The sequence below is a fragment of the Poecilia formosa genome, unplaced genomic scaffold (genome assembly GCF_000485575.1).
Source record: "Poecilia formosa unplaced genomic scaffold, Poecilia_formosa-5.1.2 Scaffold195, whole genome shotgun sequence".
NCBI lineage: Eukaryota > Metazoa > Chordata > Actinopteri > Cyprinodontiformes > Poeciliidae > Poecilia > Poecilia formosa.
In genome coordinates, this window is record NW_006800134.1 from 183,795 (window position 1) to 202,814 (window position 19,020).

Genomic DNA, 19,020 nt, shown 5'->3' on the forward strand with positions numbered 1-19,020 from the left:
CAATACTGCGGTTGGATTGGGAAACAGGAGCGAGCGATCTGTCTAAACGTCTGTCTGTCCGTCCAATTAATCCCTGGCCTCGCGACATGAAGGTGCGTCCCAGCAAATCAAAACCATAATTTCCAGGATTCAGTTAAAACAGGGGAACTCCTCTACGCCATATAGATTTATTACACACAGAGTGGTAGAATTAAAGTATTTTCTATCAATTTTCATCATCATGGCTCTCTATCACCAAAAAAAAAGAAGGTCTTTAGAAATAAAATTTATGTTACAGTCATGTCAAGGTCTACACCATGATGAATGATGAAGAAGCTGCTGACTTAACAGTCATTAACACCCTGCACCAGTAGGGAAAGCCAAAGCCGCTAAAGGTTGTAGCTAAAGAAGCTGGCTGTTCACACAGTTCTGCAACTGATCATATTGAAAAGGAAGTTAAGTAGAAGGAAAAAATGGGGTTTGCCAGGCACCTATCAAGTCAGCTTTCTTCACTGTGAGTGTGTGGGCCATAAGAAAAAAAAAAAAAATTTTGAATCAAGAATACTTTTTTACTGGTATTATGTAGTATAATTTTGGTAACACTTTATTTGAAGGGGTGTGCATGAGACTGACAACATAACATCTACTGTGAACATGAAGGAGTCTTTATGAATGTTGTCATGAAGTGTCATTCATTAAATAATGATACTTTAATGCAAAGATGGCACTTTTAATGGACTTTTAACGCAACTTTTAGAGCAACTTTGCATTAAAAGTGTCGTTATTTACCAAGTGACACTTCATGACAACATTCATAAAGACTCCTTCATGTTTATGACAGTGTCAGGTCAGTCTTATGCATACCTCTTCAAATAAAGTGTTACCAAGTTTTTTTAATAAGCGCTTCACTATTATCAGCACAAATGCTTTAAATGCATCAGTTTAATGTGTCTATATGATAAGTTTTTGAATTCAGAGTTCATCTACTAAAATAAATGTGAGATGTTACTGTACAGCGACGTTCATTTTCTGTTGTTTACATTTAATTGACTCCAAACAGAGGTCAGACCATTGACATTTTTTTCCACACAGCTTGCTCCACAGATTTTTTTTAATATCTATAAGGAAATCTGCAGTCTTCTTATTGCACAGTATTGCCTTCATCCTGTAGCCCTGCCATGCCCTCATCAACATCATTTCTGAGCCAGTCAAACAAATGCCCATACTTGCCTAGACATTCCCATGAGCTTCTTTCTGGATTCAACAACTTTTATAAACCTGGCTCGTCGATTGGTCTTCAATGGTCATCTCGCACAACCAAGGTAACAGTGGTCTAGGATTCCTTGTGTTTATGTCTGTCTGCGTATGGATTTGTGGAGCCCAAAACTCTGTAGAAATGGTTTGGTGATCTTCTGCAGCCAAATATGCGTAAACAACTCTGTTTGAAGCCCACATAAATCTCTCTGGTTTACGTTACACTTCTACAAAGCTCAGTGTAAAACAGATAGATCTGTGTTTTTAACTCAAACAGGCGCCCACTCACATCTGATTGCGATTTTTTCGACCCAGACTCCAATTTCAGCTGTTGATCCCGGAATTATTCATATATTTAGAAAGGACTGGCACCGAGCGTAATATCTGATTTTTTATATATTTTTTTAAATGTGACCCCCAACAAAAATATCTAAAATCATTCCTGTATTTTTGTTTTCGTGCAGAAACTATAACAACCGCCATTTTTTTTTCTTCTTTGATGGCAACAAACCAAACCTTGTCTTTGGTAATCTTGAGAAATCGTCTTCTTTTCAGTCTGTCCGACGGCTCAAGTGTTTAATGACACTTCAAATGAAAATAATCCACCGGTACAAAACAAATATCTTATGTTTCATTGTTAGCTCTCAGATACAAAGAAATAAGTGTGTAATATTATTACAGCCAAATCACATATTCAAAAAAGAAAAATGTTGGTTAATTCTTACTAAATCAAAGGAAATGTTCCAAGAGTTTCAGATTGGACTTTTCATATTACTTTTTTAAGGCTTTTATTCATCTTAATTGCATTATCTTAACATTCACTCTTGTCTAAATAGAGTTTATGTGTAGTGTTACGTCTATTGCTGATTCAATCTAGAGAAATTGTGGGTACGCTATTACTTTAAGAAATAAACAAACTGCTCTCTCGGAATAAGAATCACTTGGTCACTAAGTCCAAGAATCAGCAATGAAATATTAAAACATTTTAACTAAACTCATCATTAATAACGGACACGAAAAGAAAGAAATAACGTCTCAGACTGTGAACGCGCAGGGCCAGAAAGAGGAGGCAGAGAAAACGAGCGAGAGACAAACAGCCTCCGAGGGTGAAAGGTCAAAACTCTGACACGTGCAGCAAGTTGAACCTTTCACTTCTGGCGGAGATCACTGCTGGGAGGCCTGGAGGAGAAGTACTTTATTGTTCTGGGTTACGAGCTCCTCGCCAACACTGTCAGGAGCTCCAAAATCACTCCCTCACACACACTTACACACACATACCGTGGGTCATTCAGGGTTGCCACAGTCAGATAGAGTCCGGGCTGGCCTGGGCAGATTTTTTCCCCCCTGGTAAAGTCTTTATCCCGAACGCCTCGCCAGTCTATTCCAGGAGGCCTGCTAAAATGGAAAAGGCGAAGTGGGTTTAACTTTGGACTGTTTCATGGCGCGAGTTAATGTATATGAAAAGCCGTCACCTCATAAACCAATACAGCTCTCCGGCTCATGCACCTACTTAATGTTCTCACTTTTTCTTTTTCAAGAATCCATCGAGACAATGACATTATTTATGTATCTATAAACTCACGGGAAGAACTCAACTTCAAAAGCAAACAATAAACAAAGATGTATACAGTCCAGGTCATCACCCCTCCCTCCAGTCAGTGTGTTTCTTTTTTCAGATCGAGGCTGATTGAACGCACCAGTTCCTCTTCCATGGCAACGCATGACCAGGTGACATCATAGAGAAGGAGGGCGCTGAGAAGAACGTGTTGAAGCTAAACTCGTAAACGGATCAACAAGGTTTGAGCCCTTCTTAGGTAGGTCAATCAGAAAGCAAAACCTTCGTAAACAGGATTAATTTGATGTAAAGGAAGTAAATAATGATAGGAGACGTTAATGAGGGGATGAATCCTTCACGACGACATTCACACGTGGGCGAAATCTTAATGTTTTTGGAAAAACTGAGAAGCTCCATGCTTTTGTTTCCAGATGAATTTTATTCCCAGAAAGCTGTGCAGCAAGGGGTAACCTTTAGCCTCGCTAGCAGCTAACAGTTTCCAGTTGCACGATTCTCACTTCCACCTACCCTAAATATTGGACGTTCCTGGGCAGGCTGACGAGCGGTCTTTACCGGCCAACGTTGTCAAGGCAACAAAGGAACACAAAGCTGGTTCCTTTTTTCACTTTAACATGCGAACAGCAACTGGATAGCTGTTAGCACGTCATTGCTAGCTCCTCATTAAGAAAAGGAGCCATTGGCTTCCACAAAACGTCGAGGGCTCTGAAGACTGGACTGTACGTGCTTCAGGACGGAGCCACACCCGTCGCTCATTGAGAAGAACAATTTTTACAACCATTATGTCAGGCTGTACAGTAAAATCGGAAAACATTGCGAGATTTGCCACTAGTTGCTTTTTGACAGAGCTGCTGAATACTTGTAAAATGTATTCACAAAGTCTTCAACTACCAATGCTATTTCGCGAGATAGGTTTGTCTTTGACCCAAATATTGTGTCATTTCATGTTGTATGATTTCACGGCATGGGATATTGTTACATTACTAGTATTTTTAAAATAATCTCTCTGCTAATGTATATTTTACATGCGAGCGGTGGATGGAACATCTAAGTAGTGGATACTAAAACCTAGAAATTGTCTTCTAACACAATTCACAATAAAGTACACACACACAAAAAACCCAGCATTGGATAAGATGGACATTAGGAAATATAATTCAACACGTCAAACTTTAAAATTTAAGTGAGTTGTTTTGTCTCAGTCTGTATCTAATGCAAATCTTCAAAACCAGATCCCCATCAAATCTGACCACAATCTGGGCTTTAACTTTAAGTGCTGCTCATTGATTTATAATAAACTCTGGTAAGTGTCAGTCTGAGAGGTAGCAGAGAGGAGTGCGATGATGATAACCTCAAATGAATTCTCTTCTCTCCACCCTCGTCCGCAGTTTATTAGTTTAGGCCAGAGGCCACTTGTAGCCTTGCAGAGTGGACGGTAATTGTGTGCGTGCTCCTTAAGCACCGACCGCAGCAATAATAGACTGAATTATACAATAAATTCCCTCCAGATGTGCTCCCTCCACACCCAAACATCCACTCCAATTTGACAATTCGCACAGCCACAATCTGCGCAAGGAGGCCTCTGTCCACACACACACACACACACGCCTTTACAAATGCACACACAGAGATGAAGTGGCTTAGCTGCGGTGTTTGCACTGTCAGATTGTTTCCATGCTGGTGTTAGCTCGCTGCGTTTCCTCACTGCTGGTGTAATTACAGGTCGTATTAGCTGATAGTGTTTGGCTAACCTCCTAATAGATGTCCTCCTGAAACTTAACAGAGTCCGTTCAATAATAAGCAGCCTTTTTATTTTTTTTTAGGAACCCAGAATGGAATTATACACGCCAGATACGAAGGCAAGCGCTTGCAGTATAATTGCTCAAAAGCAAACAGACGCAAAGCTCACAGATAGATTGTGAGACTTTGAATCAAAAGAGCAAATTTCATACGTGGAAAACGCTTGTAGTGAGAGTACTGTGTGTGTGTGTTTAGTGTCTACAGGAATCTTCCCATCTATTTCTGTCCTATAGAGGCGGCAGGAAATGAGGAGGATAAGGACAAGAAAACGAAGAGAGAAGGAACAGAGTGGTCAGAATAATTATAACGTACGCTGGTGCTGAAATGTGAGTCAGATTTCCGGAGGGGGAGGCAGAGGGGGTCAGTCCACATTTTTTATGCTTACCTCGGTCTAACATCATAGAAACTGAGTTTCGTATTTTTGTTTTATGCCTAAATATTGCCCGGCGGAGAGTTCTGAGTTCTGCTGATGCAGGAGGACTTTGAGAGAGAAAGGAGAGAAGGAAAGGAGGGAGAGAGAGAGAAAAAGAGAGAGAGGACCGACAGCTAGACTGGCAACCACAGTTTCTTTCACTGTCTGCTGGTGTGTTGCTGGTCTTGGCTGGTCTTGGCACCAGTGCCACCCAGTGTTCAAGCGTGTGAGAAATCGACATCAAAAGGGCCTGAGTGGGTGATTCCACAGTGGTGGGAAAAGTCTCACAACCTGGATTCACTGTATGGGTTAAGTCCATGAATATAATGGAATACAAAGTCCATGATCATGATTGGCATTAGATGGTGATTATATTATACAATAAGGTGTAAACAGTGACCTTTTACCCCTACTGCAGATCTGTAAAAAAAAAAAAAGCTTTAGAAGAATCGTTTTAATTTTATTTGCTGCTGCATAATTTAACACTGAAATATTTACAGCAGTTCTTTTTTTTTTAAGGAAGCTTTGGAGTTTGTTTTTTTTACCTCACTGTATTGGCAATATGTTCTCTTGTCTTGCCCATTTTGAAGAGTGTCTAGCAGAAACGGGCCTCCGACTCCACTTATGTAGTTTAATGACAAAGGGAAATATGAAGGCACACATTAATAAAATTTATAAACACAACCTAAAAAAATATATGCTTAGATTATTATTGTGGCTGTGTCAAAATTGCGCTCCCAATCATGATGTCATCAACTTTGTTTTGTGGAAGCTATTCTTATTATTGTGAGAATATTCATCAGCAGTAAAAGATATGTTTATTTTAAGGCATTTTACCTGCAAATATTCATTCAAAAAGCATTAAATAAAATTTTAAGCACCAGTATTAACACTCTTGCACGGTTGATAAGTTGGTAAAAAAAAAAATGGCAGCATTTTTTTTCGCTCATCAAAAGTAAGTAAATAAAAGTAAATTACAAAAACTACATCTTACTTATTTTATTTGTCACATCGGTAATTGAAGCAGTGTACAATTCTCTTTTAGATTACTGCTCAAATAAACTTTTAAAATACTTTTTGTTTTCCCACACACAGTTTGAATTACAATTATTTTTCAAATATATTGCACAAGTCCTCTACTCGCTTATCCCCTCATGCCACGGCTTCGTCATAAGAAACAAAAACAAAATGTCGCAACATAATGTAAGCTGACAGTGTTTTTCTTTGCAACGCTGTCACACGGGGGAGGTTGTGTTTGCCAGGAGGGAGGCTGGCCGTAGTAATCAGTATAGGCAGACTAATTTGTCCGCAGACATATTCCAGAGCACCAACTCCCTTGTGCTTTGCTCAACCTGTTGTCCCAGGTGGCTTCAATGCTTGAATGACCGTTTTACCTGCTCTGAAGCTGAAACGCCAGAGAGAGAAGTAATTCAAATTACACGTCATAACAGGAAACAGGAACAGGAAAGAGAGCTGGCGAGGCAGAGCAAGGGTCCAGGTGCACGGTTTTGGCTCGGAGTGGTCTCCGCGGCTCTCCTCTCCCTGTAAAGCGCAGGCGGGAGGGTGGCTGCTGGTAGCTGCGGCCTTTTCATCGCCCAGCGTCGTTATCAACCCCCCGGGGTCTGTTTCGCTGCTCCTGTGGCCGCTGCTTCGTGGGCCGCCGTAATAAATCAGGCCGCGAAGCTCCCTGGCGGATGTTCCCCGATAGCTGCTCACGCCGAAAAAGGTTAAACTGAAATATCAGCAACACTGTTCGCTTCTTTTATTGCCGGTGAAATTAGCCCCGCGAGACGAGCCGCTGCAGTTTTTCCTCACACCTTCCCCTGTCCTGCTGTTCGCCCGTGTTTTCCGAGCTGCGTTTCTCATGGATATTTAATCGCCGCGTTGAAGAGGAAAGATGGTCTGCCTAACAGCTGCTTTGATTTATTAAGTTCACCCTCTAATAATTGCCTGCGAGACAGTGCCCCTTCACCCTTTCCGAGCTCCCTCCTGGAAAATCTACAAGCGAAGTTTTCTGTCTGTACGGAGAGGGGAACGATTTAATATACAGCCATGCTGCTCAGTTTAGAACATGATGGTGGGGGAAAAAATTACGCCGAACTTGCCCCAGTGAGCCATATTGTAAAACAGATGAAATAAGAGACTAAAATTAGACATTTTAAGTCACCAAAACATTCAGAGCTCAACAGGGGCGCCAGTAGGAAGTTTAGTGACGGGGCGGGCGCCGGGAGGAGGGGTGGGGGGTGCACACCGAAGCAGAACGTTAGTTGTTTTGTGTGGATGTGTTGCTTAATAATACAAAATATCATGACATTAAAAACAGTAACAAGTTAAAGTTTGTGTTTTCAACATGTTTTTTTGTTGTTTTATCAGAATTTCATTCTTAAAAACATGATGCAGGTGTTAGGGGTGATATGATGGACAAAAACACATGTAAAAACTAATTTTCTCTGTTCGCATACATATGGCTTTTGAATGGAGGAACTTGTTTAAAATTGTTCCAGATTGATCTGGAGTCACAATCTGTCAAATTTTAGAGTCAAGTGACTCCAACCGGATGAGAACCATTTTTAAATTTTAGTCCCACCCTCCTTCACTTCCAAACTGGATGAGTCCATATCACCCCACATGCTACCAAAACAAGCTTCTCCTAATGTCATTTCTTCAGTCTCACAGGGTACAGCAAGGAACTGAATTTGAAAGAGCTCACACCTGCTGTGGCCAATCAGCAGCAGCGACACTGGAAACCTGTGGAAACAACATCCTGGAGGTCATTTATAATCAAATGCCCCATTTTTGATTTGCTCTGCCCATTCCCAACATAATCAGGCCCTCCTGCTTACAGGTACAAAAAAAGGGAACAAACAGTATTATGCTTTCATGACGGTATAGTTGGTAGGTGAGGTTTTACATTGCCCCCGCTGCTGATCCAGATACAGGAAGTGTTCGTTTCCAACAAGTTACCAGTTTGAAAGAAAGAGGATGCTGTTTGGGTATTTTTTGCTCGAGTGGTCGTCTGCGAACTTCGTCACCGGGAGCCGCTGTGACCTCTTGGGTGGTCGTGGCAAAAGCCAAAGATGCCCTCACTGTGTTTAATCTTTGGAAGATATTTATTTGCTTTGTGAATGATTATGCGTGGTGGAAAGTCCCATTAGTTCCAGCGTACCGCCGGTTACAGGGGCCCGTTTGTCCTGTTAGACTGCGGCCGGCTGGCCGGCCGGCTGGCCGGCCGGCTGGTCGGTCGGGTCGTCCCTTCCAGACCAACATCCAGACGCCGCCCAGCAAACTTTGCCTTTTGCCCTGTGCTGGACGGTTCACATCTCACCGGGGCAGATCGCTCAAAGCCACGCTGGCATCACATCAGCAAACAGAGCCTCGAATTAGTCCGCTCTTAAATCAAATATTTTCGCAATTCAAAACTTTAACCTCTGAGTGAACCGCTGTAGGAAGCACGGTTTAGAATATTGACTTTATTATTTTTTCGTTTGCACATTTTGTTGTTGGATCACCAGAGTTTATTTTATGTTTTTATTTTTTTGGGAGTTGTTTTTTTTAGCTTACACATGTGAGCTCATCCGCGAGGCCTGGACTCATATGGCAGCCATTACCTGCGCAAGTGCTCCCGTCTGAAGGCTGATCCACTGGGTTAAACAAATCCAGGCGGTGCACCGTGGCCCCGCCAGGAATCACATCCATACATCAGCTGAGGAACAGCCGACATGGCAGGGTTAGAGCCGGCTACCGTTAGCCCGGCTCTTATCTCTGATCTGCTAACACCAAACATATTAGAGCTGCTTGAGTTGAAAAGGGGGCTGAATCAAATTCAGCTAAATGTGTGTCAGAGATTTTGGATGGAGGAGAAAAAGAAAAAAAAAAAAGAGAGAGCTCCTGAGTTTTCCTCTGGAAGCCTGTGACACAAATCATTTCTCATGGATGAAGTTCCAAACAAAGCAGCATATGGACTGGAATTTTGCAATTATCCACAGCGAAATGCTTTAACAAGCAGTTTGGTGTGAGACAGGGCATGAGCACGTAGCCGCCTCCCAGCAGGAATGGCGCGCAACTGACAAGTCGGGCCCAGTTTGTGGAACCCAGATACGATTCCTCCCCGAATCATAAGCGCGTGAGATTCCATTTATGTTTATTACATTTCCTGTTTCTCACTTCATCACGTCGGAATTGAAAGTGACAGGGTAATTATCATTTCACCCTAAATTGATCCCAATCCATGTGGGCTGGCTCCAAACATGGAGACATAAGACGGTGGGGGGAAGAAAGAAAGGAAGAAAAAAAAAAACGAGAGAGAGATGGAAGACGGAGCGGGAGGGAAAAAGAGAAGCAGAATAAGGATTCTGGGAGCATTTGGCGATGGTTCAGTCATCTGTAAGACGTATCGCTTGAAGGGTGGAGAGAGATGCGGGGGAAAAAAAAAAAAGGAAGAGGGAAACGTTTGGAGAGATTGCGTTGCGGGTGTTCCCTTGATGTCCCCCTGACAGGAACCAGATTTGGGAGCCGTGCGGCGTCGGCGCTTTGGCTTTTTATTCGTCTGGCTCCACCGGGTTTTTCCTGGCCCGAGAAGGGCTCGGTTCGGAGACGCCGTGGCCCACTCGTGGAGCCAGTCTGTAGTTTAAGTGAGAATAACAAATGCTAGAAAAAAATAATAGGACCTACAAAAAGAAAGCGAGCGGAGCAGCACAATCCTACTATTGTTCATGTTAGCTAAGCAGAAAGTAGAGTCCAGCCACATCTCTGGGACGTTTTACTGGCTCTAATAAAGAGTGTGTGGTCTCTGTTTCTGGAGCGGGCTCCCAGACTGACTGATATGCTCTGCAGTAATATTGGATGGTTCCGTATCATGTACTCTGAATAGTATAACTTGGCACAGCTCAGACTAGCCCCGTCGCTCCCTGAGCTTTTGTAACGTTACGGCGGGGTCAGAGGACCAAATGGTGGCATGGAGAGATGAAGGGGTGAATACTGAATGATAAAGGCGACCGGGAAAAGCTTCTCCACAAAGAAGTGGTGGTTTTATATGGTGTGAGACAGGGCATGCCTCACACCATACATAATTGGGATGTGGCTCATCATCCAGGGAGGCATGGATTGGGGGCAGCTCACTGGAAATGAGTTTTCCATTGTCAGTGAGGAGTGTTGTGCACAATGTAGGGGAAATTTAGTATTTTGTAATTAATTTTGGTTGTTTCACTTTTGACAGTTTTAGCAACAGAACGGTTTCCTCTACTGCTGGATATTTCATGTTGACTATGTGTCAATTTTCCACATATGAGGAAGACGTTTAATAACAAAACACATTTTCTATAATTTGATCATTATCTACATTAAAAACGGTGATTATGTGACTCCATTAAACAACATCTACTGACAGAATGTCAGTTAATATACTTTGGTCTATTTGGAGGTCATTATCTGTCAAATGTCATTCATTTAATTGGACTCGTTGGGCTCAAATGAGGGATTAGAACAAAAATAAATCCAAACAGGTATTAACATAAAGCTTCAGAAAACAGTGGAAAATAAAACTTCATAATAGGTTAGTCATTTGACTTTAGCTTCTACATATTTTATGAAATACTTAACTACCAAAAAATAACTTAAAATGCATATACTGATATATACTGATGGTGATGCACACCTGGGACATCATAAATGCAAGAACTTATGAAAACATGACGAAAAATCCTTGTTGTTACATATTTTCTGTTTTCAAATTCACTACTTTAAACTGATTTTTTATTATTATTATTTTAACAATTTGAACATTTATCTTGAAATAATTACACTGACATATATTTGCTTTGGGGTTTGTGTCAAACCATTTAACGATAAAATGCTGAAGGAGGATTCTGATTAGACGCTGTGCTAAAGTTCTATTTTACTACTTTTTTGCATCTGGACCGACTTAGATCAGCTACGCTTCCAAATCTGTAACACAGACTGTAGAATCTGGACTGGATTATCCTACACTGAATATGGTTTCTTAAAAAAGTCCCAATAACTGACACATTTATTTGGTTTAAAAAAAAAACAATAATTTAAAAAAAATCCCCAAAGTTGGAGTTTCAAGACTTTATTTGACATCTTAAACGGATGTTTAAAAAAAACAGGGGTTCAGTTTAAACTGGACAAAACACCAGTTTGAGGGTTTAGAGGCCAAAAGAACAACTAAATGTCCCTTTTTATTCTTTATTAAGCATGCAGTTTTTTCTCTGACTTCTCTGTCAGTCAAAAATCTAATTAGCTGTTTTAAAAAAATCACTTTGGATGTGGCAGAGATAAAGAATACTTTTTTATTTTCTGTATATTTGCATTATTTGCAGCAGACAAACTGACTTGTTGATGTTAGCTACTTAATCATCAAAAGTTCTTACGTCACAAGATTTTGGAATATCCCTACAAAAGAATACGCGTGACCCCGAAAAAGTCAAATTATTACTTAAGATAAAGTACTGGATTATGTGCTTTCAAAAAAATACACAAGTGTTGAAACCAGCGCTTTTCTGGATGCCAAAAGATGCTTTACGATTTCGCTCATCATTCATTCCCCACTCAGTCGCATTCAGCGGTGGAAGCGCGGCTGCCATTCTGCACCTGCGGTCCCTCCAGACAACCACAATCACACCAACATATTTATACATGGGGAACCGTGGCGGTTTCAGACCAGATTTACCAAAACAACACAAAACAAAAGCGTGGAACAAACAACAACACACAAAAAATGGGACAATATTACAATATTTCAGGGAGCAATTAGTTATGGTTTCTGTGTCAACACATATCATCATAAAAAATTGATTTAGTGTAATCTCTCCAGTACAGCGGCCGGTTCTAGAGGGGCACTGGCCGCTGTCCAGAACCATCCATGATGCTGGGCGACGTATTTTGTCTAGAAACAAATATTATTGCCCAGGCATGGATTTGAACCGGTGACCTCATATTAAGTAGCTAATTAGTGAGCTCTAAAACTAATCTTTGAGGGAAAATTTTCACCCTGAACATTTTAGTTGTTTGTATAAGTTCACTGACTTATACAAACAAAGAAGAAGAAGAATTTAATACAACAAACCAGACCCACTTTTTTTTGGTTCTTTCTCTACTCAAAGGAGTTTTTTGTTTTGATTTGCTCTCATAATAATATGATTTGTTGGACTGTATTTGGTTAAAAAGCATACTTCACTTTTCACTTGTCACTGTTTGTCCTGTTAATTTGTTTTGAAGGTATTTTGTAGACACCTTTGAACTTTGTCCAAATTCTGTCATAGGGTTGAAGAAAACAACTCAAAGGCAAAACCACAAAAACACGGATTTGAGAGGTTTAATCATATATTAAACTTTAATAAAAAGTATCATATCGCTAAAAGTATCGGTATCGATGATAAAGGCTCGGTGTTGGATCGATACCAAAACTGTAGTATTGTACTTCTCTAATACGTACCTATGAGGCAAAGCTAGTTGAAAAAAAAAATTCTTCTTCTTCTCCTTGCAACCCGTTTACAGCTGCATATTGCCACCTACTGGACAGCTGTGGAGTGTGCAATTTTACAGTGTGTTGGAATAAAAGAAACACAAACTACAAAACGACGGTCAACAGAAGTAATGATCGCCATACTTGGTTTCAGCTAAACTGTACAAGTAAATTTATTTTGTTGTTGCTCACCTCTGATTATACGTAAAGGAAGTGTTATCAGCTGCAACTTCAGGTTATAAGATGATAAACACTGAAGTCAGAGAACATACATGTGTTTTGTGTTTAAAAGATGCAAAAAAAAAAAAAAAAAAAAAAATCAAAAACAAGGCCAGGACCTATAAAATTATTCTCCACCCTTTATTTATTTTTTTATTTTTATTTTTTATCCTTAACATTATTCAGCGTTAAAGCCTGCATCACACACACACACACACACACACACACACACGCATTCATGTGCCTGGCTTCTCCCGTGTGGCGTACAGAAACACACAGCTCGGCCTGTGCTTAATCAGCTCTGTTTTGTAGTGCTCCCCGCTCGCTTTTTCCAGCACAGCCCTCGCAAAAGAAAAACGTCTGGACGTGGGTGGCTTCGCTGGGTCACTGAGCCCACAGAGTGGAGCATTTCATAAGAAAGGGCCCACTTAATTCTGAGCCATACATCGCGTTCGCTGATTTACATGCGGACAGCTATCATTTTGTGAAGGCCCTGACAGTGATAAATGAGGTGTTTTACCTAATAGGTAATAAAAACAAATTACAGGTCTTAAGAGAAAGGATGTTCTTCATTTGGCTCTGTTTTCTGTCTCTCGGAGGGCAGGGGCCAGATTGTTTCCATATGATTGTACCCTTCATTTGTTAAGACTGCAGACAGAGATTAATAACAGCATTCGCCGATGACCAATCTATACTTCGCCTTCAGGTTAATTGAAGGAAAAACGGTCGGAACGACTGGAAATGGAGGATAAATGACTGCTTTTATTTCCCCTGCTTTTTTATTCCTAAGCTATNACACACACACACACACAAATCCTCCTCGCTGAGAAAACAGAACATTTTCGCCGTAAGACTGTAAATAATTTAACGTACGAACAGCCTGAACGAAAAGGCCGTGTGACTGCCGCCCCTGTCCGTGATCCATCATGCACTCCAAAATCGAATTAGCGAAACTATAAACAATCTACTTATGGTCAGCTGGGATTCGGCGGGTTTTCTCACCGGGTGAGATTCTGACATTGAATGTGAAATGACAAATTGCAGTCCAGAGACATGAACAAAAACGGCGCTCTGCTCTGACCAGCAGGTTTTTTTTTCTTAAATATAAGAAAAAAATATTTTCTCACACAGTACTAAGTAGGTGAGGGCGTGTTATTCTTAACCGGTTTGAATCACTACTGGACTCTGCAATTCCCACAGAGCTCGTATATAAGCTCTCTCAGGTTTCTTCAGCCGGGTGTGAAAAGGTTTTTCCTCCCGGTGCGATGCGAGCCTGACGAAGGACAAGTCGCCTTTTTATGTCCCGGCAATGTGGACCCAACGCATCGCAACGACGAGGAAAGCCGCAACATCCCAGGTTTTTTTTTTTTAGCAAAGATCCAAACAATGAGCAGCACATCAAGCCTCCTTTACTGTGATAGTTCTTCAAAACGCCTCAAGCTGACGCTGACTGACTGGAGAGCACATGTGATAACTTCAGTTTTACAATTTTGCGTTGGATTCAAAGCTGGACTTTGACTGGACCACTCTAACACAGTAATAAGCTAAACCATTCCATTCCTATTGTGTCTAAGGTCTTTTTACCTCCATGAATCTTCCCGTCAACCTGTACCAGCTATGCTGAGGAAAAGCATGATGCGGCCACTACCATGCTTCACAGTGGGTATTTTTTTAATTTTTATTTATTTATTTTTGATAATTGCTGTGTTCCCTACATGGGTAGGGAACACCCATGTAGGGAACACTACACGGGTGTTCCCATGTAGTGGCTTCTGCTAAAGTGGAAACAGAACTTTTTTGGGCCTTCTTTCTTTCTTTTGGTCAAAGAGTGACAACAAATTCTACCACCTGAATTGGCAGAACCTGGAGGTTCTGTACAGATCCTCCAGAGTTACCATGGATACCTTGGTTGTTTCTCTGGTTAATACTGTCCTGGTTCAGCTTTTAGGTGGATGGTCAGATCTTGGTAGGTTTGTATTATTTTTCTGAAAGTGAATAAACGTGGAGCCCTATTTTCTAATTAAGTGACAACTGAAGGTAACTGGTTGCACCCGATTTTATTGTAAGCTACCAAAACACAAAAGAAGCACCACACTTTCAGTTTTATTTACACATGCAAAAATGCAAACATGAAAAACTACCCATGATTTTTGCTCATGTGCATTTTTGTTTATGTGCGAATGTATAAATTGCACAATTATCCATGACTTTATGTTCCTCTGCCATAGTAAATTATCACAAACTGATGGACTTTGAGTGTGTTTTTTTTTTCTCATTTTGTTGTCAATTCTGCCAAATATTAAATTTTCTCACAGTCCCGTTCCTTTCATAGCAGCCATGCATTCAGATAACATAAACACCTGCATGACACCTTGCTGGTTTCAGCAGGTTCAGGTAATGTTGTGTTTAGTTTGTAATAACGACTCAGTTTTTCCCCTATTGTGAGTAAACGGTTCGGCCAAACCGCTATATAAAACTTCCCTCTTGTGTCTTTATTAGGTCAGTTTTGTGAGCTGTGTGTGTTTTGTTTGCCCAGTTAATCTTTCATTAAGTCCCTTTTCAAATTAAGAGTTTTATTTAGCTGACCTCTTTTATGGCTTATTACACTTTGGAAAATGGCCACTTTTATAACTTTAAAAGAAAAAAATAAATAAACCTCCATTCCTGGTGACATTCCTGTTCTTTCTGCCTTCACTGCTCAGTCTTTCACTGTGTGTAGTCCTGGTGTGGGTTTGTTGCCAGTCTGATTTCGTTAATTTTTTTTTTTCCCTTCCTGTATCTCCGAGATTTCTGAGTTTCTATCGGTTTTATCATGCTCTTCCCTCTCTGCACTTGGCTGTATGATAACCTCAAAACACAACAAAAATCCCAATAAAAACCAGGGATGTTTGTGGCTGTAACAAAACAAAATTTGGTAGAATGGAATGAATACATTTTTGAAAAGCACAACACATTTTTTAAGCCAATTATCAACTCCACATGGAAAAAGTGGAGTTACTCATAAATTAACTCTAAAATTACATAGAATTTTAGAGTATATATATATATTTTTTTCTTTCCTCTCAATTCTATCGAATATAAATATTTTTTCCTGTATCCAACACTGAAACAAAGGGGATCCTTTCGCTGCAGCTGGTGAGTGATGCAGACCTACATAGCGACTGCGTAGTCAGGCCGACCGTTATTCGAGTTGCCACATCCAATCAGCATCCCGGTCACAAAACACCACAGCTCGGAGCGGCGGCGTTGCCCCGGCAGGGCTTTGAGCAGAGCGGATGCTCAACCGCAGAGACGCAGCGAAAAAGTCCCCCTCAAAAATAAGACATAAAAAATAAAGGGTGAGGGCGAGGGGAGGGCTAAAGATTCTCGAATCCTGCGGTGAGTGCCAGAGGGACACATTTTGCTGGAACACAGGGTGTGCTGAGTGATGGGCGAGCTGCTGCAGCAGTGTTTAGAAACACCAGTCGGACAGTCTATTGCTCAGGAGTCTGGGTGTCTGCTCTGAGAGCACCCCCCCGCCCTTCCACTGCTCCAAGTAGGATGGTACATGCAGCCTCACTGCATACCGCTCCTGCGCGCCGCTAAAATTAGCCCCCACCCCACTGGAACCAGATGGAATTCTAAACAGAATAAACTTTTCTTGACTTGATTATATTGAGCCGTTCCAAACTCCCGACATTACAAAGAAAGAGAGAAGGCGCAAGACGAGGGGGAACCTTAGAAGCTAATTGCCGAGGGTCTGGCATGCACATTGGGCATTGTGTCGAGCGGAGTCGTTGCCGTGGTGCCGGAGCCTTTCCCTCCACCCCCCCCTCCCTCCCCTCAAGCGTCGCGTCTCCCCTACTGTCACATCTTCCAAGTGTTTCTGCGGTGAGCTTGCAGCTCCGCTTCATGCAAAGCCGCTAATTAAACGCAAGCGATCCGTAACTGTGTGGCTCACCGGGCCGCGCTCATCCATGTGGTTCCTATTGGCTCGGGCTGACCTCTGACCCCGTGATGGTGGCGTTTAAAACCTGACAGTATCTTAGGATTGAAATGACTGTCTGAAGTAAGGAATATCTCCATTGTTTTTACTGCTTTTAATTTTTTAAAAATTACATTCTCTTTTTGATAAATATGGGATCACAATTTAAAACATGAACAAAAATGATCTATTTAAGTCAAAATATTTATTATTCAGTTTAAAAAAAAATGCAGACAAGCAACTAATTTCGCAGTTTTAAGTAATTTTATGCTAAATAAGGGAGGCAATAGAAACAGTTCATTGCTAAATATGCAGTAAAACTTGAACAAATAACAGACTTCAAAATAAAGTCTTTTAAAGAGTATTTCTAGCTTTTTAATGTAGTAATTTGAGTTGTTTTCCATCATAAAGCCGAGACGAAAAGCAGAAATTCTCACTCTAAATCTTATTTGCACATATCAGGTTTAAGAGCTGGAACCTTCTGAGAAAATAATAAAAATGATCTAGTCTTCACCAGGTTTACAAATTATGTTAATTGAGTGTCCCGAGACACACAACAGGTTCTACATTGTCGTTAATAGTTAAATGCAGAGAGAGAGAGAGAAAAAGAAAAGTTATGTAAACTCCTGACACCCCCAGGACTAAACGATTCCACATTTTCAAAGTTAGCGTTTTGACGGCAGCATAATGCTAGGTCACGTATATAAGTTGCAAATTTACAGAGTATCAATGTTTGGCAATATGAAAACTCTATTTGCTTTTCCCAAAACAAACGCGGTTGTGAGTGCCGTTTCTATAGTTTCTATTAGACGGCCTCAACTGTAACTTTAGAGCGCTTTTAAAACCGCAGCGCAGACGACAAGGGCCTGTAAACAAGAAACCTAAAAAGCCACTTAGAATACAATGAGAATTTCCTTGAACGAAACAATCCATGGTTGGTAGGGAAGAAGAAATTTGACTTTGACTTCCTCCAAACACTGACTTTGATTACCAAGATTTGTTTGTTTCCACAAAATGACAGCTAAAACCCCAAGTCCTTCTCTGAACCGGCGTCTCGCTACGCTCCAGACCCGGATCAGCGGTTGGCCACCTACAGACCGGCGAAGAAACACAAAGAGGAGAGAAAAACCCTCTTTGTATCAAAGTCTGTGCTCCTGTGACGCCCTGACTTGTGTTTATTGGATGCTGATTTTAATGCATCATTTTTATCATGGTGATTTGCACTGTTTAGCAATCGGTCAAACCAAGATTTTCCCCTGTCCGTCCAGAAGTAAACACTTGTCTTCTCAAACAGCTTCATTTGTGTAAAGAAAGGACATAAATTCCCCTATGAAAGTCAGAGTATATGTAATGTTTGTGTTGCTCGCCCGAAGCATAATCATTGGATGTAATCTGCTTGTGGGGAAAGGGAGCAATGCCTCACAGTGCTCTGCTGAGGCAGTGATGTCCTTTGAACTTTTCCCCCGCTTTGTCATGTCGCAGCCACAAACTTGAGTGTTTTGGGGGTTTTTTGTGTTTTGTTTTTTTTTGCAGTGATTTTATGAAATGGACTCACACAAAGTAGGTCATATCTGAGAAGTGGAATTCAAATTTCTTATTGTATTCATTGTAAATAAAAGTTTGAACAGTATTTTTTTATTATTATTTTTATTTATTTGACAAGTATACACGTTTAACATGTCATCTACTGTCGCAGCATTACTAATTTGCGATGCTACTCTCGAGAGTGTCTCTCTCAAGCAGTTCTGCACATGTTTAGTTAGATTCAGATATAGAGTCACCAATTTTTCAACTGAATTAAGGTCCTCTGGTCTTTAAGTAGACCATTTTTAACACACAAACACACTTTGATCCCAGTGGTTCCATTGTATCTTTGGCTACAACTTAGGTTCCTACCCTGCTGGAAGTCAAACATCTGCCTGACAAAAAAGACTTTTGCAGCCTCTAACAATTTGCCGCTTATTGCTTTCACTCCACACTGAAAAAAGAAAACAGGTGATCCAACTTTAAAAATAAAAGAGTTAATTGGTTCCAATTTATCACATTATTTTTATCCAAGTAAATATATAAAACCTTAAACTTTCTGATGTAAATAAAGTACGTTTGACAAACTTAGTTCAATTACACTTAACCAATTAAGTCATTCTCTTTTTTTCAGTGCATTCATCTTCCCACCAACCCTTACCACTTCCTTCATCCCTGCTTCATCTTGCCATCAGGGTTGACTGCTGTGTCATGATTTGCAGTAGAGTCACAGGTTCTCCATTTTTGGGTGACTGATGAAACAGCATTTAAAGCTTGGAATTTTGTCTAACTTATAACTTCTCCATAAGTTT

General features: G+C 40.8%; 2 long non-coding RNA genes across 2 annotated transcripts in view; one reads left to right on the forward strand and one right to left on the reverse strand.

Annotated features, from left to right (window-relative positions):
• The first annotated feature begins 1,115 nt into the window (after nt 1-1,115).
• The window catches only part of LOC107837969 (uncharacterized), a 30,581-nt gene continuing 12,676 nt past the window's right edge, over nt 1,116-19,020 (forward strand). Inside the window, exons 1-3 of the long non-coding RNA XR_001664022.1 lie at nt 1,116-1,301; nt 2,910-3,047; nt 4,840-4,932. This is a non-coding gene — a long non-coding RNA (uncharacterized LOC107837969). The remainder of the gene's footprint in view (nt 1,302-2,909; nt 3,048-4,839; nt 4,933-19,020) is intronic.
• Nucleotides 2,414-2,914, reverse strand: LOC107837970 (uncharacterized). Its single transcript, XR_001664023.1, has 2 exons — nt 2,757-2,914; nt 2,414-2,625 (listed from the first exon to the last, which is right to left on the reverse strand). It is a non-coding gene; the product is annotated as an uncharacterized LOC107837970 (long non-coding RNA).